At 47.5% G+C, this 23,405-nt stretch overlaps 1 pseudogene across 1 annotated transcript in view; it reads left to right on the forward strand.

Annotated features, from left to right (window-relative positions):
- LOC311115463 (V-type proton ATPase subunit S1-like) overlaps positions 1–23,405 on the forward strand; it is a 48,663-nt pseudogene that overhangs the window by 1,401 nt on the left and 23,857 nt on the right. The window contains exons 2-3 of the transcript in view: positions 17,001–17,127; positions 17,611–17,879. The product of the transcript in view is annotated as a V-type proton ATPase subunit S1-like (transcript). The remainder of the gene's footprint in view (positions 1–17,000; positions 17,128–17,610; positions 17,880–23,405) is intronic.

Here is a 23,405-nt window from a genome sequence, read left to right on the forward strand (position 1 = left end):
TGTTACTTTCAGTCATGATTCTCATCTTGCTGGTCTCAGTTTTCAGGGCCTGTGCCAATGTGAGAGAAAACACTCATAATTATCCACAATTGAAGGTTAGCACAATTGAAAGTTAACACACATTTCTTATTGATTTAATTAATGTAATGAATTCATGATTTAAAAAAAACTAGTTATCTGTTATTTTAGTGACCTATGTAGTTGTCAGTGAACATCACTGTTGACTACATGTATTTTTTATTTTATTCATGGACCAGTTGATTACCTCCTGGGTACAGGTTCCTATGAGGAGAGGCCCACACATGGACCAGTTGATTACCTCCTGGGTACAGGTCCCTATGAGGAGAGGCCCACACATGGACCAGTTGATTACCTCCTGGGTACAGGTTCCTATGAGGAGAGGCCCACACATGGACCAGTTGATTACCTCCTGGGTACAGGTCCCTATGAGGAGAGGCCCACACATGGACCAGTTGATTACCTCCTGGGTACAGGTTCCTATGAGGAGAGGCCCACACAGGGACCAGTTGATTACCTCCTGGGTACAGGTCCCTATGAGGAGAGGCCCACACAAATGGGCCACTGTGCTTTTGAGGCCTCCTTTCCAATGGCAGCCGAAGGAGTAAGTCAGTTTAGAGGCTACAGAAGACATGAGTCATGAGTCACTTGGAGGGTCACAAACCCAAGTAAAGGATAGCGTGTGCTTTTTAAGGTAAGCAACACTGGAATGTCACACACTCTCTCTCTCTCTCTCTCTCACACACATACACACACACACACACACACACATACACACACACACACATACACACACACATACATACACACACACACACACACACACACACACACACACACACACTACTTGTTTGTTTAGTATCTTGCTATTTACCGTCTCCTACCCGATCCCAGTAAATCGTTTTTCTGTTTTGTAGAAATGAGAAGAATAAACTCCATATATTTTGTTCAGGCTCATTATAGGTGTCAACACAATGTGGCCGTCAGATCCCAAACAGCCAATGACAGAAGACTGTCCAAGAACACCTGCTGCGAGGCAAAGATTACCTGTACCTCCCGAGTGGCGCAGTGGTCTAAGGCACTGCATCGCCGTGCTAGCTGTGCCACTAGAGATCCTGGCTCTGTCGTAGCCGGCCGCGACCGGGAGACCCATGGGGCGGCGCACAATTGGCCCAGCGTCGTCCAGGGTAGGGGAGGGAATGGCTGGCAGGGATGTTGGTAGAGCGTGACGTTTGCAACACCAGGGTTGTGGGTTCGATTCCCACGGGGGGCCAGTATGAAAAAAATAATGTATGCACTCACTAACTGTAAGTCACTCTGGATAAGAGCGTCTGCTAAATGACTAAAATGTAAATGTAAAAATGTACTCTGCTGACATGTGCCAACAAGACAGGAAGATTGAGCAGGTGGGTCAGTGATTCATGTCTAATAAGCCTGGTGGTTAATCCAGGCAGGTGGGTCAGTGATTCATGTCTAATAAGCCTGGTGGTTAATCCAGTTATCCCCTCTTTGTTCTCTGACTCAACTTGACACAATTCTGTGTGTGATTGGTCCCAGGAGCAAAGACCCTCATCTTCCAGAATATTTGGTTGTTGTGTGCATGTACAATGTACACAACCACAACATGTCTGTGGCAGACACCCTCAGGCACCAGGATGTGAGGGCCAAAGCCATAAAGACACTGACCTTTGCTCTTTGAAGGTATTTCTATGTTTATTTTTATTTATTTGTAAAAACCTGTTTTCGCTTTGTCATTATGGGGTATTGTGTGTAGATTGATGAGGAAAATGTTTTATTTAATCAATTTTAGAATAAGGCTGTAATGTAACAATGTGGAAAAATTCAAGGGGTCTGAATACTTTACGAATGGTGTGTATGTATCAGTCAAAGGTTTGGAAACACCTTCTCATTCAAGGGTTTTTCTTTATTTTTACTATTTTCTACATTGTAGAATAATAGTGAAGACATCAAAACTATGAAATAACACATATGGAATCATGTAGTAACCAAAAAAGTGTTAAACAAATCGAAATATTTGAGATTCTTCAAATAGCCACCCTTTGCCTTGATGACAGCTTTGCAGACTCTTGGCATTCTCTCAACCAGCTTCACCTGGAATGCTTTTCCAACAGTCTTGAATTAGTTCCCACATATGCTTAGCACTTGTTGGCTGCTTTTCCTTCACTCTGCCGTCCGACTCATCCCAAACCATCTCAATTGGCTTGAGGTCAGGGGATTGTGGAGGCCAGGTCATCTGATGCAGCACTCCATCACTCTCCTTCTTGGTAAAATAGCCCTTACACAGCCTGGAGGTGTGTTGGGTCATTGTCCTGTTGAAAAACAAATGATAGTCCCACTAAGCCCAAACCAGAAGGGATGGCGTATCGCTGCAGAATGCTGTGGTAGCCATGCTGGTTAAGTGTGCCTTGAATTCTAAATAAATCGCAGACAGTGTCACCAGCAAAGCACCCCCACACCATCACACCTCCTCCTCCATGCTTCACGGTGGGAAATACACATGCGGAGATCATCTATTCACCCACACCGTGTCTCACAAAGACTTGGGGCGGTTGTAACCAAAAATCTCAAATTTGGACTCCAGACCAAAGGACACATTTCCACCGGTCTAATGTCCATTTCTCATGTTTCTTGACCCAAGCAAGTCTCTTCTTCTTATTGGTGTCCTTTAGTAGTGGTTTATTTGCAGCAATTTGATCATGAAGGCCTGATTCACACAGTTACCTATGAACAGTTGATGTTGAGATGTGTCTATGACCTGAACTCTGTGAAGCATTTATTTGGGCTGCAATTTCTGAGGCTGGTAACTTTAATGAACATATCCTCTGCAGCAGAGGTAACTCTGGGTCTTCCATTCCTGTGGTGGTCCTCATGAGAGCCAGTTTCATCATAGCACTTGATGGTTTTTGCGACTGCATTTGAAGAAACTTTCAAAGTTCTTGAACTTTTCCGTATTGACTGACCTTCATGTCTTAAAGTAATGATGGACTGTCGTTTCTCTTTGCTTATTTGAACTGTTCTTGCCATAATATGGACTTGGTCTTTTACCAAATAGGGATATCTTCTTTTTACCCCCCCTACCTTGTCACAACACAACTGATAGGCTCAAACGCATTAAGAAGGAAAGAAGAAGAAAAATTCCACAAATGAACTTTTAACAAGGCACACCTGTTAATTGAAATGCATTCCAGGTGACTACCTCATGAAGCTGGTTGAGAGAATGCCAAGAGTGTGCAAAGCTGTCATCAAGGCAAAGGGTGGCTATTTGAAGAATCCCAAATATAAAATATATTTTGATTTGTTTAACACTTATTTGGTTACTACATGATTCCATATGTGTTATTTCATAATTTTTATGTCTTCACTATTATTCTACAATGTAAAAATACAGATAAAACCTTGAATGAGTAGGTGTGTCCAAACTTTTGACTGCTAAAAACAATTTTTGTCGACTAATTGGGGTCAGCCCTACTCAAATTCATTTGAATTATATTGTTTGTCTGGAAGAGTGCATGCATCATTTAACTCAAATCCATTTCAAATCAAATTTTATTGGTCGCATACACATATTTAGCAGATGTTATCGTGGGTGTAGCGAAATGCTTTTATTCCTAGCTCCAACGGTACAGTAATATCTAACAATACAAAACAATATACGCAAATCCAAAAAAGAATGAAGAAATATTAAATGTGAATGATACTGTTTGTCTCCGTGTCTTTAAGTTCCCCTCTCATCTATGTCATGTGTTTATCTAACAGATTCGCCTGATTCGCCTGACCTGGTGGAAGACATTCTAAAGGGTTTCAGCTCCTCGACTACAGTGAGGCCCTGGTAGCAATGGCCAAGCAATACAGAACAATGAAAGCAAATCCATTAAGGCTGGTGTCTGCAATGCATTGCTTCGGTAAAGCCCATGTCAGCCCCAGACCATTATTCCTCCTCCAACAAACTTTACAGTTGACACTATTGCATTTGACAATTTGAATGCACAGTGAGACTATGATGAGATCCTGAGTCCCATTGTCGTGCCATTCATCCGCTGCCATCACCACAGCATGATAATGCACGGCCCCATGTCGCAATGATCTTTACACAATTCCTGGAATCTGAAAATGTCCCAGTTCTTCCATGGCCTGCATACCCACCAGATCTGTCACCTATTGAGCATGTTTGGGATGCTCTGGATCGACTTGTATGCCAACGTGTTCCAGTTCCCGCCAATATCCAGCAACTTCTCACAGCCATTGAAGAGGAGTGGGACAACATTCACAGGCCACAATCAACAGCCTGATCAACTCTATGCGAAGGAGATGTGTCGCGCTGCATGAGGCAAATGGTGGTCACATCAGATACTGACTGGTTTTCTGATCCACGCCCCTACTTAAAAAAAAAAAAAGGTATCCGTGAACAACAGATGCGTATCTGTATTCCCAGTCATGTGAAATCCATAAATTAGGACCTAATGAATTTATTTCAATCGACTGATTTCTTTATATGAACTTTAACTAAGTAAAATCTTTGAAATTGTTGCATGTTGCGTTTATTTTTGTTCAGTGTACTTAAAGTAACTAGAAATATTCAAATGTGTATGTAATATATATATATATATATATATATATATATATATATATATATTCATTCATTCATTCTGGTGGCCCAACGCCCTAACAGGACACTTTATGTTGGTGTTTCCTTTATTTGAGCAGTTACCTGTTCCTCTAGGCAGGGTTTTCTACGGTCCTATTTTAAAGGGATACTTCACCAAAATGAAGTACCTATTTACATGTTGGTTTCTTATGAACAAGGAGAGACCTATGGTCCAATGGTTAGCCACTGCCACCAACAGTTAATATAATATACCGTTAGCATACTCTAAATGTCATGACCAAGTAGTCTTAAACTTCAAATAAAAATCACCCTGGTCATGGGCCTAAACCATGTGAATACATGAAAAATAGAAGGAAATTAGCTTTAAAACTGTTTTTCATGTTTTCACATGGCTTAGGCCCATGACCAGGGTGATTTTATTTTAATTTTTAATTTTAAATCATAGATTAGGTGTGTTCAGGATTCTGACATTTACGATAGGAAATCTCACTCCAAGCAATCGTAAAGTTGGCAGCCCTGGTTATATGTTAAATCTTGTAAACCTAAATACAGTTTAAAAGTCACACAATAGAGAGTACATCATCATTGCTCTATGTATCACTGACTCTGGGTAAACTAGAGACTCTGGGTAAACTAGAGACTCTGGGGAAACTAGAGACTCTGGGGAAACTAGAGACTCTGGGGAAACTAGAGACTCTGGGTAAACTAGAGACTCTGGGGAAACTAGAGACTGGGGAAACTAGAGACTGGGGAAACTAGAGACTCTGGGTAAACTAGAGACTCTGGGGAAACTAGAGACTCTGGGGAAACTAGAGACTCTGGGGAAACTAGAGACTCTGGGGAAACTAGAGACTCTGGGGAAACTAGAGACTCTGGGGAAACTAGAGACTCTGGGGAAACTAGAGACTCTGGGGAAACTAGAGACTCTGGGGAAACTAGAGACTCTGGGGAAACTAGAGACTCTGGGGAAACTAGAGACTCTGGGTAAACTAGAGACTCTGGGGAAACTAGAGACTCTGGATAAACTAGAGACTCTGGGGAAACTAGAGACTCTGGATAAACTAGAGACTCTGGCTGGGGAAACTAGAGACTCTGGCTGGGGAAACTAGAGACTCTGGGGAAACTAGAGACTCTGGGGAAACTAGAGACTCTGGGGAAACTAGAGACTCTGGGGAAACTAGAGACTCTGGGTAAATTAGAGACTCTGGGGAAACTAGAGACTCTGGGGAAACTAGAGACTCTGGGGAAACTAGAGACTCTGGCTGGGGAAACTAGAGACTCTGGGGAAACTAGAGACTCTGGGTAAACTAGAGACTCTGGGGAAACTAGAGACTCTGGGGAAACTAGAGACTCTGGGTAAACTAGAGACTCTGGCTGGGGAAACTAGAGACTCTGGCTGGGGAAACTAGAGACTCTGGCTGGGGAAACTAGAGACTCTGGGGAAACTAGAGACTCTGGGTAAACTAGAGACTCTGGGGAAACTAGAGACTCTGGGGAAACTAGAGACTCTGGGGAAACTAGAGACTCTGGGGAAACTAGAGACTCTGGGGAAACTAGAGACTCTGGGGAAACTAGAGACTCTGGCTGGGGAAACTAGAGACTCTGGCTGGGGAAACTAGAGACTCTGGCTGGGGAAACTAGAGACTCTGGGGAAACTAGAGACTCTGGGGAAACTAGAGACTCTGGGGAAACTAGAGACTCTGGGGAAACTAGAGACTCTGGGGAAACTAGAGACTCTGGGGAAACTAGAGACTCTGGGTAAACTAGAGACTCTGGGTAAACTAGAGACTCTGGGGAAACTAGAGACTCTGGGTAAACTAGAGACTGGGGAAACTAGAGACTCTGGGGAAACTAGAGACTCTGGGGAAACTAGAGACTCTGGGGAAACTAGAGACTCTGGCTGGGGAAACTAGAGACTCTGGCTGGGGAAACTAGAGACTCTGGGGAAACTAGAGACTCTGGGTAAACTAGAGACTCTGGGTAAACTAGAGACTCTGGGTAAACTAGAGACTGGGTAAACTAGAGAGACTGGGGAAACTAGAGACTCTGGGGAAACTGGAGACTCTGGGTAAACTGGAGACTCTGGGTAAACTAGAGACTCTGGGTAAACTAGAGACTCTGGGTAAACTAGAGACTCTGGGTAAACTAGAGACTCTGGGGAAACTAGAGACTCTGGGGAAACTAGAGACTCTGGGGAAACTAGAGACTCTGGGGAAACTAGAGACTCTGGGGAAACTAGAGACTCTGGGTAAACTAGAGACTCTGGGGAAACTAGAGACTCTGGGTAAACTAGAGACTCTGGGTAAACTAGAGACTCTGGGGAAACTGGAGACTCTGGGGAAACTAGAGACTCTGGGGAAACTAGAGACTCTGGGGAAACTAGAGACTCTGGGTAAACTAGAGACTCTGGGGAAACTAGAGACTCTGGGGAAACTAGAGACTCTGGGTAAACTAGAGACTCTGGGTAAACTAGAGACTCTGGGGAAACTAGAGACTCTGGGGAAACTAGAGACTCTGGGGAAACTAGAGACTCTGGGGAAACTAGAGACTCTGGGGAAACTAGAGACTCTGGATAAACTAGAGACTCTGGGTAAACTAGAGACTCTGGGTAAACTAGAGACTCTGGGTAAACTAGAGACTCTGGGGAAACTAGAGACTCTGGGGAAACTAGAGACTCTGGGTAAACTAGAGACTCTGGGGAAACTAGAGACTCTGGGTAAACTAGAGACTCTGGGGAAACTAGAGACTCTGGATAAACTAGAGACTCTGGCTGGGGAAACTAGAGACTCTGGGTGGGGAAACTAGAGACTCTGGCTGGGGAAACTAGAGACTCTGGGGAAACTAGAGACTCTGGCTGGGGAAACTAGAGACTCTGGGGAAACTAGAGACTCTGGCTGGGGAAACTAGAGACTCTGGGGAAACTAGAGACTCTGGCTGGGGAAACTAGAGACTCTGGGGAAACTAGAGACTCTGGGGAAACTAGAGACTCTGGCTGGGGAAACTAGAGACTCTGGCTGGGGAAACTAGAGACTCTGGCTGGGGAAACTAGAGACTCTGGCTGGGGAAACTAGAGACTCTGGCTGGGGAAACTAGAGACTCTGGCTGGGGAAACTAGAGACTCTGGGTAAACTAGAGACTCTGGGGAAACTAGAGACTGGCTAACACCGCTATCCTTTTATGTTTCTTTTTTGATTAACATTTCAAATCAAATTGTATTTGTCACATGCGCTGAATACAACAGGTGTAGACCTTACAGTGAAATGCTTACTTACAAGCCCTTAACCAACAGTGCAGTTTTAAGGGGGGGACAATGCAAATAGTCCAAGTAACCATTTGATTAGCTGTTCAGAAGTCTTATGGCTTGGGGGTAGAAGCTGTTAAGAAGCTTTTTGGACCTAGACTTGGCGCTCTGGTACCGCTTGCCGTGCGGTAGCAGAGAGAAGTGTCTATGACTAGGGTGGCTGGAGTCTTTTTGACAATTTTTAGTGCCTTCCTCTGACACCGCCTGGTATAGAGTTCCTGGATGGCAGGAAGCTTGGCCCCAGTGATGTACTGGGCCGTACGCACTACCCTCTGTAGCGCCTTGCGGTCGGATGCCAAGCAGATGCCATATCAGGCAGTGATGCAACCAGTCAGGATGCTCTCGATGGTGCAGCTGTGGAACATTTTGAGGATCTGAGGACCCATGCCAAATCTTTTCAGTCTCCTGAGGGGGAATAGGCTTTGTCGTGCCCTCTTCACGACTGTCTTGGTGTTTTTGGACCATGATAGTTTGTTGGTGATGTGGACACCAAGGAACTTGAAGCTCTCAACCTGCTCCACTACAGCCCCGTCGATGAGAATGGGGGCGTGCTCGGTGCTCCTTTTCCTGTAGTCCACAATCATCTCCTTTGTCTTGATCACATTGAGTGAGAGGTTGTTATCCTGGCACCACACGGCCAGGTCTCTGACCTCCTCCCTATAGGCTGTCTCATCGTTGTCGGTGATCAGGCCTACCACTGTTGTGTCGTCGGCAAACTTAATGATGGTGTTGGAGTAGATGATGGTGTTGGAGTCCCCCGAGCCGACTGGGTGAAATATCTGCCGACGTGCCCTTGAGCAAGGCACTTAACCCTAATTGCTCCTGTAAGTCGCTCTGGATAAGAGCGTCTGCTAAAATGATTAATATGTAATATGAGTAGTGCCTGGCCATGCAGTCATGGGTGAACAGGGAGTACAGGAGGGGACTAAGCACGCACCCCTGAGGGGCCCCCATGTTGAGGATCAGTGTGGCAGATGTGTTGTTACCTACCCTTACCACCTGGGGGCGGCCCGTCAGGAAGTCCAGGATCCAGTTGCAGAGGGAGGTGTTTAGTCTCAGGGTCCTTAGCTTAGTGATGAGTTTTGAGGGCACTATGGTGTTGAACGCTGAGCTGTAGTCAATGAATAGCATTCTCACGTAGGTGTTTCTTTTGTCCAGGTGGGAAAGGGCAGTGTGGAGCGCAATAGAGATTGCATCATCTGTGGATCTGTTGGGGTGGTATGCAAATTGGAGTGGGTCTAGGGTTTCTGGGATAATGGTGTTGATGTGACCCATGACCAGCCTTTCAAAGCAACGTGAGTGCTACGGGTCTGTAGGCATTTAGACAGGTTACCTTGGTGTTCTTGGGCACAGGGACTCTGGTGGTCTGCTTGAAACATGTTGGTATTACAGACTGTCAGGAACAGGTTGAAAATGTCAGTGAAGACACTTACCAGTTTGTCAGCGCATGCTCCGAGTAAACGTGGTCCTCTGTAGCTCAGCTGGTAGAGCACGGCGCTTGTAACGCCAAGGTAGTGGGTTCGATCCCCGGGACCACCCATACACAAAAATGTATGCATGCATGACTGTAAGTCGCTTTGGATAAAAGCGTCTGCTAAATGGCATATTATTATTATTATTATTATTATTATAAACGTCCTGGTAATCCGTCTGGCCCTGTTGTATAATCGTGAGAGAAATTGAACTAGATAGCCACCTAGATATTAACTAGCTATTTACTAACAAGGTTATGGGCTAGCTGACTTTTCTCAAAACGAACCTCATCATGCTAGCCTACACACAGCCAAATATCACTCCAGAAACATCAAATAATTACCAATATTGATATGTTTTGTGGACATTTCACCCATCTTACTGCAGATTCTCTCAGGAGTCTCCAAAACATTAAATGACACAAAATAAAATGTCATACACATGTCAAAACGGCCATAACTAGCTAAATATAGCTAGCTGGCTAAAGTTTGTCTCTACATTAACCTAAAGGACAGAGTGAAAATAATTATAGTTACTCCACAATGCTAACCTAAATGACAGAGTGACAAGAAGGAATACAGAGGTAGACATTAATGCCCCAGGCAAGTAAAAAAATTAATAATTTAACAAAATAAAGATGGACAAGAAGATTATAGATTTAAGTAAAACATATCACGCAAAAAACACAATATCAAACAATTAGGCTACTCCGGTCACAATTGGATCAAAGAGTCCTGTCCTCCCATTCTCTGCAGAGGGCATCGGATCAAAGAGTCCTGTCCTCCCATTCTCTGCAGAGGGCATCGGATCAAAGAGTCCTGTCCTCCCATTCTCTGCAGAGGGCATCGGAGTATAATTATTGTAGTCCTGCAGTCCCAAGATGCGTTTTTTTTTAGATCAAAGCGAGACACGTTATTTGCCCAATTATAGCACATTTTTGGTCAGCAATGAAAATCCTGGAAAGTCATGGTGCCACTGGGCTGGTGAGAGAGCAGCAGATCAAATAAGGATATTCAACAACTAGATAACCAGCCAAACGACATCATAACCAGCCAAACGACATCATAACCAGCCAAACGACATCATAACCAGCCAAACGACATCATAACCAGCCAAACGACATCATAACCAGCCAAACGACATCATAACCAGCCAAACGACATCATAACCAGCCAAACGACATCATAACCAGCCGAACGACATCATAACCAGCCGAACGACATCATAACCAGCCGAACGACATCATAACCAGCCGAACGACATCATAACCAGCCGAACGACATCATATGTTTTGATTCTAAAATAACTTCCCGCTGGCACTCAGGTAGAACCGCAAATGGCCGACACGCAGTTGATATGGGTGTGCATGAAACCAATGCTGCATGCTCCGGTTGTAAAAACGTCTCTCAAGCGCTCAAAATTGGCTAGGATTCTCCTCTATTCAATACTGGCCATTTAATTCTGACTAAGTAAAAAATATATTATAAAAATAGCCTAATTGACCAGTAACTCCTATGCTGTCTGGATCTCCCCTGAACACTGAATATTTTAACCTTATATAGAAACATCTTAGTTTGCTACCTCACCCACCTTATCAATTTGATCCCTGGTTCATTGAATTAGGGAATTATTTTATAAATATATACAGTGCATTCGGAAAGTATTCAGACCCCTTGACCTTTTCCACATTTTGTTACGTTACAGCCTTATTCTAAAATGGATAAAATAGTTTTCCCTCAATCTACACACAATACCCCATAATGACAAAGCAAAAACAAGTTTTTATAGATTTTTGCAAATGTATTAAAAATAAACTGAAATGTCACATTTACATAAGTATTCAGACCCTTTACTCAGTACTTTGATGAAGGACCCTTGGCAGTGATTACAGCCTCGAGTCTTCTAGCTTGGCTCACCATCCATTTTAGAATAAGGCTGTAACGTAACAAAATGGAAAAGGTCAAGGGGTCTGAATACTTTCTGAAAGCTCTGTAAGTATTTGGTTGGAATTGTAATGTTGCAGGGAGTCCAGAGAGCTGCCACATTGTTATTATTATTATTATTATAGTTTTTTTAATCAGCTGCTCAACAGGACCTTGATAAGGTGACCGGTGTGTTTGAGCAGGGCTGGATAAAAATCCTGCACACCCAGTAGCCCTCCAGATGGAGGGTTGACGGACCACTTGTTTTAATCAGCAGCCCATCAGTGCAGTATTTTACTTTGGGGGAGGTTAAGTGCCTTGCTCAAGGGCACAATGGCAGGAGATCTAATACATGGGATCAGAGACCAACAGCCTTCCATTGACGTATTGCCAGTGATGATAATGAATGGTATTTCGTGAAGTGGTTCCTTTCATCATACAACACAATGTTCCGGAACAGAACCGTTATTTTAAAAGCAACCGGTTAATAACGTTGTTTTATGTTCCAGGCATCTGGTCCCACAACAAAACCTAACAAAACCCTAACTCTGTCATTCAGAAACATATTCCAGTGTCTGCCTGCAAGCTGGAAATCTTTCCCTGTGCTTGTTTAGGCTACCAGCCCCTCCCCCCTCTGAAGCAGAGGCCACTGTAGCCCCTCCCCCCTCTGAAGCAGAGGCCACTGTAGCCCCTCCCCCCTCTGAAGCAGAGGCCACTGTAGCCCCTCCCCCCTCTGAAGCAGAGGCTACCAGCCCCTCCCCCCTCTGAAGCAGAGGCTACCAGCCCCTCCCCCCTCTGACGCAGAGGCTACCAGCCCCTCCCCCCTCTGAAGCAGAGGCTACCAGCCCCTCCCCCCTCTGAAGCAGAGGCTTCCAGCCCCTCCCCCCTCTGAAGCAGAGGCCACTGTAGCCCCTCCCCCCTCTGAAGCAGAGGCTACCAGCCCCCCCCCCCTCTGAAGCAGAGGCTTCCTGCCCCTCCCCCCTCTGAAGCAGGCTTCCTGCCCCTCCCCCCTCTGAAGCAGAGGCTTCCTGCCCCTCCCCCATTCTGAAGCAGAGGCTTCCTGCCCCTCCCCCATCTGAAGCAGGCTTCCTGCCCCTCCCCCCTCTGAAGCAGAGGCTTCCTGCCCCTCCCCCCTCTGAAGCAGAGGCTACCAGCCCCTCCCCCCTCTGAGGCAGAGGCTACCAGCCCCTCCCCCCTCTGAAGCAGAGGCTACCAGCCCCTCCCCCCTCTGAAGCAGAGGCTTCCTGCCCCACCCCCCTCTGAAGCAGAGGCTTCCTGCCCCTCCCCCCTCTGAGGCAGAGGCTACCAGCCCCTCCCCCCTCTGAAGCAGAGGCTACTGTAGCCCCTCCCCCCTCTGAAGCAGAGGCTTCCTGCCCCTCCCCCATTCTGAAGCAGAGGCTTCCTGCCCCTCCCCCCTCTGAAGCAGAGGCTTCCAGCCCCTCCCCCCTCTGAAGCAGAGGCTACCAGCCCCTCCCCCCTCTGAAGCAGAGGCTACTGTAGCCCCTCCCCCCTCTGAAGCAGAGGCTTCCTGCCCCTCTCCCCTCTGAAGCAGAGGCTACCAGCCCCTCCCCCCTCTGAAGCATAGGCTACTGTAGCCCCTCCCCCCTCTGAAGCATAGGCTACTGTAGCCCCTCCCCCCTCTGAAGCATAGGCTACTGTAGCCCCTCCCCCCTCTGAAGCAGAGGCTACCAGCCCCTCCCCCCTCTGAAGCAGAGGCTACCAGCCCCTCCCCCCTCTGAAGCAGAGGCTTCCTGCCCCTCCCCCCTCTGAAGCAGAGGCTTCCTGCCCCTCCCCCCTCTGAAGCAGAGGCTTCCTGCCCCTCCCCCCTCTGAAGCAGAGGCTTCCTGCCCCTCCCCCCTCTGAAGCAGAGGCTTCCTGCCCCTCCCCCCTCTGAAGCAGAGGCTTCCTGCCCCTCCCCCCTCTGAAGCAGAGGCTACCAGCCCCTCCCCCCTCTGAAGCAGAGGCTACCAGCCCCTCCCCCCTCTGAAGCAGAGGCTACCAGCCCCTCCCCCCTCTGAAGCAGAGGCTTCCTGCCCCTCCCCCCTCTGAAGCAGAGGCTACCAGCCCCTCCCCCCTCTGAAGCAGAGGCTTCCTGCCCCTCCCCCCTCTGAAGCGGAGGCTTCCTGCCCCTCCCCCCTCTGAAGCAGAGGCTACCAGCCCCTCCCCCCTCTGAAGCAGAGGCTACCAGCCCCTCCCCCCTCTGAAGCAGAGGCTACCAGCCCCTCCCCCCTCTGAAGCAGAGGCTTCCTGCCCCTCCCCCCTCTGAAGCAGAGGCTTCCTGCCCCTCCCCCCTCTGAAGCGGAGGCTTCCTGCCCCTCCCCCCTCTGAAGCGGAGGCTTCCTGCCCCTCCCCCCTCTGAAGCAGAGGCTTCCTGCCCCTCCCCCCTCTGAAGCAGAGGCTACCAGCCCCTCCCCCCTATGAAGCAGAGGCTTCCTGCCCCTCCCCCCTCTGAAGCGGAGGCTTCCTGCCCCTCCCCCCTCTGAAGCGGAGGCTTCCTGCCCCTCCCCCCTCTGAAGTGGAGGCTTCCTGCCCCTCCCCCCTCTGAAGCAGAGGCTTCCTGCCCCTCCCCCCTATGAAGCAGAGGCTTCCAGCCCCTCCCCCTATGAAGCAGAGGCTACTCTACTGACATTACAAGCTTCATTCAGAAGACGGGGATATTTTTAATTAGCTAGAGAAGAATGGGTGTACTTTTTCAGAGCTAGTTAAGGATACTATAGGCCTAGTTATCATGTTGCACTTTGTATTTATTAACTACAAAAATATGTTTTTAGTTCTGGTGCTGCTCTGCACACACAACCTTGTTAGCTAGCTAGCTCAAAGGACATTCAAAGTTCCTCCATAGAAGCCACTCCTCCTAGGTATAATTCTGTGGACCTAATTAATATAATGCCATAACAAGATGCCCAGTGCTTCAAGCCTCCTCCTCAACCTTCTCCTCAACCTTCTCCTCAACCGTCTCCTCAACCCTCTCCTCAACCCCTCCTCAACCCTCTCCTCAACCCTCTCCTCAACCCTCTCCTCAACCCTCTCCTCAACCCTCTCCTCAACCCTCTCCTCAACCTCCTCCTCAATCCTCTCCTCAACCCCTCCTCAATCCTCTCCTCAACCCTCTCCTCAACCCTCTCCTCAACCCTCTCTCGCTCTCTCCTCAACCCTCTCCTCAACTGTCTCCTCAATTCTCTCCTCAACCCTCTCCTCAACTCTCTCCTCAACTCTCTCCTCAACTCTCTCCTCAACCTCCTCCTCAACTCTCTCCTCAACCCTCTCCTCAACTGTCTCCTCAACCGTCTCCTCAACCTCCTCCTCAACCCTCTCCTCAACCTTCTCCTCAATCCTCTCCTCAACCGTCTCCTCAACCTCCTCCTCAACCCTCTCCTCAACTGTCTCCTCAACCCTCTCCTCAACCTTCTCCTCAATCCTCTCCTCAACCGTCTCCTCAACCTCCTCCTCAATCCTCTCCTCAACCTTCTCCTCAACCCGCTCCTCAACTCTCTCCTCAACCCTCTCCTCAACTCTCTCCTCAACCCCTCCTCAATCCTCTCCTCAACCCTCTCCTCAACCCCTCCTCAATCCTCTCCTCAACCCTCTCCTCAACTGTCTCCTCAATTCTCTCCTCAACCCTCTCCTCAACTCTCTCCTCAACTCTCTCCTCAACTCTCTCCTCAACCTCCTCCTCAACTCTCTCCTCAACCCTCTCCTCAACTGTCTCCTCAACCGTCTCCTCAACCTCCTCCTCAACCCTCTCCTCAACCTTCTCCTCAATCCTCTCCTCAACCGTCTCCTCAACCTCCTCCTCAAACCTCTCCTCAACCTTCTCCTCAACCCGCTCCTCAACTCTCTCCTCAACCCTCTCCTCAACTGTCTCCTCAACCCTCTCCTCAACCTTCTCCTCAACCCTCTCCTCAACCCTCTCCTCAACTCTCTCCTCAATTCTCTCCTCAACTCCCTCCTCAACCTCCTCCTCAATCCTTCTCCTCAACCCTCTCCCGCAAAATGTCAGTTTCATCTTGCGCCATGGGCTACACCTGTCTGTCCATCACTCATGTAACCAACCAGCTTGCCTGCTCTATCCACACTGATTGGTCAAGTCATTTAATGAGCTAAATGTTTTAAAAAATACTTGATTTCACAGGTGAAAAAAGGAACGTAAAGGAAGAATCTAAACTGGTACTTTATTTTGGGTTCGATCCAGTTCTGAACTTTATTTTGCTGCTAGGAACAGAGGAACGAAATGAAAAAAAGTGGTTCTGTTCAGAACGAAACGATTGGAAAATAATTTAGTTTCAACCCCCAGCTGGGGAGTTTCTTTTAGGATAAAAAGAAACAGAATAGTGCTAAGCACCAATGAAATACAACAGGTGGCGACCTTACCGTGAAATGCTCACAAACAAGCCCTTAACCAGGCAAAAACCTGGTTCAGTCTGCTTTCCACCAGACACTGGGAGATGAATTCACCTTCCAGCAGGACAATAACCTAAAGCAAAAGGCCAGATATACACTGGAGTTGCTGACCTAGAAGACAGTGAATGTTGCCTAGTTAGTTTTGACTTGAATCGGCTTGAAGGTATATGGCTTTAAAATGGCTGTCTAGCAATGATCAACAACCAGCTTGAAGAATTAAATAAATAATGGTGTTCAAAGCTCTTAGACTTACCTAGAAAGACTTTGCTCTAATCGCTGCCAAATGTCATTCTAACATGTATTGACCCGGGGTGTGAATATTTATGTAAATTAGATATTTCTGTATTTCATTTTCAATAAATGTGCAAAACATTCTAAAAACGTTTTCACTGTAATTATGTGGTATTGTGTGTGTAGATGGGTGAGATGTTTTATTTATTGAATCCATTTTGAATTCAGGCTGGAACACAACAAAATGTGGAATAAGTCTAGGGGTCTGATTTTTTTCTGAAGGCAGTGTATTTTGACAACACTTGCAGAGCTGTCTAATGGGACAATGAATTGTAGCTGGTCATGTACATCGTCTCCTCTCTGCCCAGATACTGGTTCAGGCTAGGGCACAACATGGAGACGCTTCGTTACGGAAAATCGACACATGATCTTGTAGGACAAGTTCAGCTGGGGGGAGAGGAACAGGAGTTTTGACCAGCATCCCGTTGACAGGCCGAGGAGCCAAAACATAAAACTACCCTTGGTTGTGTAACCCAAACCAATAGGGCTGCTTTTTACTGTATCTGGGTGTGTTCGGGAAGGCAGAAGCCACATTTCCATTCTAACCAATTGACAACAAAGTTGTATTCTATTTGGAAATGTAGCATCAGTTTGCTGTTCAGTTGAAGTCCCTGTTGCACTCTGTTTGGTAACGTTTCATCCCTCCTGAACGGTTCCAGGTCTGGTCTGCTGTCTCAGGCTGTTCCTGCTGTTGCACTCTGTTTGGTAACGTTTCATCCCTCCTGAACGTTGCCAGGTCTGGTCTGCTGTCTCAGGCGGTTCCTGCTGTTGCACTCTGTTTGGTAACGTTTCATCCCTCCTGAACGTTGCCAGGTCTGGTCTGCTGTCTCAGGCGGTTCCTGCTGTTTCACTCTGTTTGGTAACGTTTCATCCCTCCTGAACGTTGCCAGGTCTGGTCTGCTGTCTCAGGCTGTTCCTGCTGTTGCACTCTGTTTGGTAACGTTTCATCCCTCCTGAACGTTGCCAGGTCTGGTCTGCTGTCTCAGGCGGTTCCTGCTGCTGGTCACGTAGTGGGCATCACTCAGCTGAGCTCATACCTGGAGACCGCCCTGGGGTCCGCCCCGCGCAACGTACTGCTCTTCCTGCAGGACAAGGTTATACACACCACACACCACACACACACACACACACACACACACACACACACACACACACACACACACACACACACACACACACACACACACACACACACACACACACACACACACACACCAACACCTACACACCACGCACACACACACCTATACACACACCACACACACACACACACACACACACATCTACAAACCACACACCCACACACCTACACACATCTACACACCAAACACACACCTACACACCACACACACCAACAAACCTACACACCACACACACCTACACACCACCTACACACCACACACACACCTACACACACACACACATCTACAAACCACACACCCACACACCTACACACACCCACACACCACACACACACCTACACACCACACCAACACCCACACACCTACACACACCTACACACACCTACCTTTGTAGCCCGTATATTAGTTATGTATTTTACTCTCTCTCTCTTCTAGATGAGTATTGAGGACTTCACCATGTACGGAGGGGCGTTTGGCAACAAGCAAGACAGTGCTTTCCCTAACCTAGAGGGGGCGCTGCGCTCCAGCCCCTCCCCATTGGTCCTGCCTACCGTGGCCTGGCCAGCAACCAATGCTGTGATTGGTCAACTCCAGGACCAATTAGACACCTCTCCTCTCTACATGGACCCAGAGATGCTCAGCCAGCTACGACTCAATGCTTCTACACCCGCCCTGCTAGTCTTCAGACTACCCTACAGCACCGGGTATACACACACACACACACACACACACACACACACACACACACACACACACACACACAGTTCTGATTCTGTTTATCTCACAGGTCAGTTTTATATGGTTTAAAGTGTTTCCCCTAGCATTTAATTCAGCAGTGGTGGCAAAGTTAGCGTGGGGTGGTGGGGGTAATGGGCGTGGCCAATGGCACAGTTTTTTTTAAAGGCCCTCCTCTTGGCCGCAGAGACAGGATTTTGTTGTTTTAAAGTAATTGCCCAGTGTTTTCAGATTTGAATGAAATATGACCTGTAATTACTTACAATATGAGTGAAATCGTTTTCCTAGTTATCCCTAAAAAACATTTATTACGTCTGTTAAAAAGCAGCTTTTCTGTGTTGGAATGATGTGGGCGTGCCCCAACAACAGAATGGTGTATGCTGGTCATTAAAAATATTAATTTGAGTAGACTGCTGATTGGCCAGCTCATCCTCCTCTAGACTGCTGATTGGCCAGCTCATCCTCCTCTAGACTGCTGATTGGCCAGCTCATCCTCCTCTAGACTGCTGATTGGCCAGTTCATCCTCCTCTAGACTGCTGATTGGCCAGCTCATCCTCCTCTAGACCGCTGATTGGGCAGCTCATCCTCCTCTAGACCGCTGATTGGCCAGTTCATCCTCCTCTAGACCGCTGATTGGGCAGCTCGTCCTCCTGAGGAGTATTACATTATACTCAATGAGGAAGTAGCTTTTTAAAAGTTTGAGGTGTGGTTTTTGAAGTGTTTTCTTCTCCAATGTATTCTTTGGCCACAAATACATCAGATACAACAGATACAGCAGACCTGAGGGAGGGCTTGGGTTGTTGTTGAACCAGCCTTCATTATAGTAGACCTGAGGGAGGGCTTGTTGTTGAACCAGCCTTCATTATAGTAGACCTGAGGGAGGGCTTGGGTTGTTGTTGAACCAGCCTTCATTATAGTAGACCTGAGGGAGGGCTTGGGTTGTTGTTGAACCAGCCTTCATTATAGTAGACCTGAGGGAGGGCTTGTTGTTGAACCAGCCTTCATTATAGTAGACCTGAGGGAGGGCTTGTTGTTGAACCAGCCTTCATTATAGTAGACCTGAGGGAGGGCTTGGGTTGTTGAACCAGCCTTCATTATAGTAGACCTGAGGGAGGGCTTGGGTTGTTGTTGAACCAGCCTTCATTATAGTAGACCTGAGGGAGGGCTTGTTGTTGAACCAGCCTTCATTATAGTAGACCTGAGGGAGGGCTTGGGTTGTTGTTGAACCAGCCTTCATTATAGTAGACCTGAGGGAGGGCTTGGGTTGTTGTTGAACCAGCCTTCATTATAGTAGACCTGAGGGAGGGCTTGGGTTGTTGTTGAACCAGCCTTCATTATAGTAGACCTGAGGGAGGGCTTGGGTTGTTGTTGAACCAGCCTTCATTATAGTAGACCTGAGGGAGGGCTTGGGTTGTTGTTGAACCAGCCGTCATTATAGTAGACCTGAGGGAGGGCTTGGGTTGTTGAACCAGCCTTCATTATAGTAGACCTGAGGGAGGGCTTGGGTTGCTGTTGAACCAGCCTTCATTATAGTAGACCTGAGGGAGGGCTTGTTGTTGAACCAGCCTTCATTATAGTAGACCTGAGGGAGGGCTTGTTGTTGAACCAGCCTTCATTATAGTAGACCTGATGGAGGGCTTGGGTTGTTGTTGAACCAGCCTTCATTATAGTAGACCTGAGGGAGGGCTTGTTGTTGAACCAGCCTTCATTATAGTAGACCTGAGGGAGGGCTTGGGTTGTTGTTGAACCAGCCTTCATTATAGTAGACCTGAGGGAGGGCTTGTTGTTGAACCAGCCTTCATTATAGTAGACCTGAGGGAGGGCTTGGGTTGTTGTTGAACCAGCCTTCATTATAGTAGACCTGAGGGAGGGCTTGGGTTGTTGTTGAACCAGCCTTCATTATAGTAGACCTGAGGGAGGGCTTGGGTTGTTGAACCAGCCTTCATTATAGTAGACCTGAGGGAGGGCTTGTTGTTGAACCAGCCTTCATTATAGTAGACCTGAGGGAGGGCTTGTTGTTGAACCAGCCTTCATTATAGTAGACCTGAGGGAGGGCTTGGGTTGTTGATGAATCAGCCTTCATTATAGGAGACCTGAGGGAGGGCTTGGGTTGTTGTTGAACCAGCCTTCATTATAGTAGACCTGAGGGAGGGCTTGGGTTGTTGTTGAACCAGCCTTCATTATAGTAGACCTGAGGGAGGGCTTGGGTTGTTGTTGAACCAGCCTTCATTATAGTAGACCTGAGGGAGGGCTTGTTGTTGAACCAGCCTTCATTATAGTAGACCTGAGGGAGGGCTTGTTGTTGAATCAGCCTTCATTATAGTAGACCTGAGGGAGGGCTTGGGTTGTTGTTGAACCAGCCTTCATTATAGTAGACCTGAAGGAGGGCTTGGGTTGTTGTTGAACCAGCCTTCATTATAGTAGACCTGAGGGAGGGCTTGGGTTGTTGTTGAACCAGCCTTCATTATAGTAGACCTGAGGGAGGGCTTGGGTTGTTGTTGAACCAGCCTTCATTATAGTAGACCTGAGGGAGGGCTTGGGTTGTTGTTGAACCAGCCTTCATTATAGTAGACCTGAGGGAGGGCTTGGGTTGTTGTTGAACCAGCCTTCATTATAGTAGACCTGAGGGAGGGCTTGGGTTGTTGTTGAACCAGCCTTCATTATAGTAGACCTGAGGGAGGGCTTGTTGTTGAACCAGCCTTCATTATAGTAGACCTGAGGGAGGGCTTGGGTTGTTGAACCAGCCTTCATTATAGTAGACCTGAGGGAGGGCTTGGGTTGTTGTTGAACCAGCCTTCATTATAGTAGACCTGAAGGAGGGCTTGGGTTGTTGTTGAACCAGCCTTCATTATAGTAGACCTGAGGGAGGGCTTGGGTTGTTGTTGAACCAGCCTTCATTATAGTAGACCTGAGGGAGGGCTTGTTGTTGAACCAGCCTTCATTATAGTAGACCTGAGGGAGGGCTTGGGTTGTTGAACCAGCCTTCATTATAGTAGACCTGAGGGAGGGCTTGTTGTTGAACCAGCCTTCATTATAGTAGACCTGAGGGAGGGCTTGTTGTTGAACCAGCCTTCATTATAGTAGACCTGAGGGAGGGCTTGGGTTGTTGTTGAACCAGCCTTCATTATAGTAGACCTGAGGGAGGGCTTGTTGTTGAACCAGCCTTCATTATAGTAGACCTGATGGAGGGCTTGGGTTGTTGTTGAACCAGCCTTCATTATAGTAGACCTGAGGGAGGGCTTGGGTTGTTGTTGAACCAGCCTTCATTATAGTAGACCTGAAGGAGGGCTTGGGTTGTTGTTGAACCAGCCTTCATTATAGTAGACCTGAGGGAGGGCTTGGGTTGTTGTTGAACCAGCCTTCATTATAGTAGACCTGAGGGAGGGCTTGTTGTTGAACCAGCCTTCATTATAGTAGACCTGAGGGAGGGCTTGGGTTGTTGAACCAGCCTTCATTATAGTAGACCTGAGGGAGGGCTTGTTGTTGAACCAGCCTTCATTATAGTAGACCTGAGGGAGGGCTTGTTGTTGAACCAGCCTTCATTATAGTAGACCTGAGGGAGGGCTTGTTATAATATAATAATATAATATGCCATTTAGCAGACGCTTTTATCCAAAGTGACTTACAGTCATGCGTGCATACATTATTTTTTATTTTTTTGTATATGGGTGGTCCCGGGGTTCGACCCCACTACCTTGGCGTTACAAGTGTTGAACCAGCCTTCATTATAGTAGACCTGAGGGAGGGCTTGGGTTGTTGTTGAACCAGCCTTCATTATAGTAGACCTGAGGGAGGGCTTGTTGTTGAACCAGCCTTCATTATAGTAGACCTGAGGGAGGGCTTGTTGTTGAACCATCCTTCATTATAGTAGACCTGAGGGAGGGCTTGGGTTGTTGAACCAGCCTTCATTATAGTAGACCTGAGGGAGGGCTTGTTGTTGAACCAGCCTTCATTATAGTAGACCTGAGGGAGGGCTTGTTGTTGAACCAGCCTTCATTATAGTAGACCTGAGGGAGGGCTTGGGTTGCTGTTGAACCAGCCTTCATTATAGTAGACCTGAGGGAGGGCTTGGGTTGTTGAACCAGCCTTCATTATAGTAGACCTGAGGGAGGGCTTGGGTTGTTGAACCAGCCTTCATTATAGTAGACCTGAGGGAGGGCTTGGGTTATTGTTGAACCAGCCTTCATTATAGTAGACCTGAGGGAGGGCTTGGGTTGTTGAACCAGCCTTCATTATAGTAGATCTGAGGGAGGGCTTGTTGTTGAACCAGCCTTCATTATAGTAGACCTGAGGGAGGGCTTGTTGTTGAACCAGCCTTCATTATAGTAGACCTGAGGGAGGGCTTGGGTTGTTGTTGAACCAGCCTTCATTATAGTAGACCTGAGGGAGGGCTTGGGTTGTTGTTGAACCAGCCTTCATTATAGTAGACCTGAGGGAGGGCTTGTTGTTGAACCAGCCTTCATTATAGTAGACCTGAGGGAGGGCTTGGGTTGTTGTTGAACCAGCCTTCATTATAGTAGACCTGAAGGAGGGCTTGGGTTGTTGTTGAACCAGCCTTCATTATAGTAGACCTGAGGGAGGGCTTGGGTTGTTGTTGAACCAGCCTTCATTATAGTAGACCTGAGGGAGGGCTTGGGTTGTTGTTGAACCAGCCTTCATTATAGTAGACCTGAGGGAGGGCTTGGGTTGTTGTTGAACCAGCCTTCATTATAGTAGACCTGAGGGAGGGCTTGGGTTGTTGTTGAACCAGCCTTCATTATAGTAGACCTGAGGGAGGGCTTGGGTTGTTGTTGAACCAGCCTTCATTATAGTAGACCTGAGGGAGGGCTTGTTGTTGAACCAGCCTTCATTATAGTAGACCTGAGGGAGGGCTTGGGTTGTTGAACCAGCCTTCATTATAGTAGACCTGAGGGAGGGCTTGGGTTGTTGTTGAACCAGCCTTCATTATAGTAGACCTGAGGGAGGGCTTGGGTTGTTGAACCAGCCTTCATTATAGTAGACCTGAGGGAGGGCTTGTTGTTGAACCAGCCTTCATTATAGTAGACCTGAGGGAGGGCTTGGGTTGTTGTTGAACCAGCCTTCATTATAGTAGACCTGAGGGAGGGCTTGTTGTTGAACCAGCCTTCATTATAGTAGACCTGAGGGAGGGCTTGGGTTGTTGAACCAGCCTTCATTATAGTAGACCTGAGGGAGGGCTTGTTGTTGAACCAGCCTTCATTATAGTAGACCTGAGGGAGGGCTTGGGTTGTTGTTGAACCAGCCTTCATTATAGTAGACCTGAAGGAGGGCTTGGGTTGTTGTTGAACCAGCCTTCATTATAGTAGACCTGAGGGAGGGCTTGGGTTGTTGTTGAACCAGCCTTCATTATAGTAGACCTGAGGGAGGGCTTGTTGTTGAACCAGCCTTCATTATAGTAGACCTGAGGGAGGGCTTGGGTTGTTGAACCAGCCTTCATTATAGTAGACCTGAGGGAGGGCTTGTTGTTGAACCAGCC

Source organism: Coregonus lavaretus, assembly GCF_964263955.1.
Source record: "Coregonus lavaretus genome assembly, contig: HAP1_SCAFFOLD_712, whole genome shotgun sequence".
Taxonomy (NCBI): domain Eukaryota; kingdom Metazoa; phylum Chordata; class Actinopteri; order Salmoniformes; family Salmonidae; genus Coregonus; species Coregonus lavaretus.